At 50.0% G+C, this 248-nt stretch overlaps 1 protein-coding gene across 5 annotated transcripts in view; it reads right to left on the reverse strand.

The window, feature by feature from the left end:
* Window positions 1-248, reverse strand: part of prrc2b (proline-rich coiled-coil 2B) — a 28,435-nt gene that overhangs the window by 12,481 nt on the left and 15,706 nt on the right. The gene's annotated exons all lie outside the window — the stretch shown is intronic.

Genomic DNA, 248 nt, shown 5'->3' on the forward strand with positions numbered 1-248 from the left:
ACAGAAGTTGTATTAATTGGTTGCAACGGGGTCTGTTAGCAGTTAGCTCACCTGTTAGCCGCTGAGCCATAGCGGCGTGCAGGCAGAGCGAGCAGCCGCCGGACTAATCTTCTTGACCCTTGCGGGACCTTTTCACTGGAGCGGATGTGACCGGCAGGTAGCGTTAACTTGTGCCTATGTACAAACAACGTTATATTAAAAAACGAAAGGTAACCCAGCAACGGCGATTATGAGCTTGTCCTCAGAAT

The sequence above is a fragment of the Etheostoma spectabile genome, chromosome 16 (genome assembly GCF_008692095.1).
Source record: "Etheostoma spectabile isolate EspeVRDwgs_2016 chromosome 16, UIUC_Espe_1.0, whole genome shotgun sequence".
NCBI lineage: Eukaryota > Metazoa > Chordata > Actinopteri > Perciformes > Percidae > Etheostoma > Etheostoma spectabile.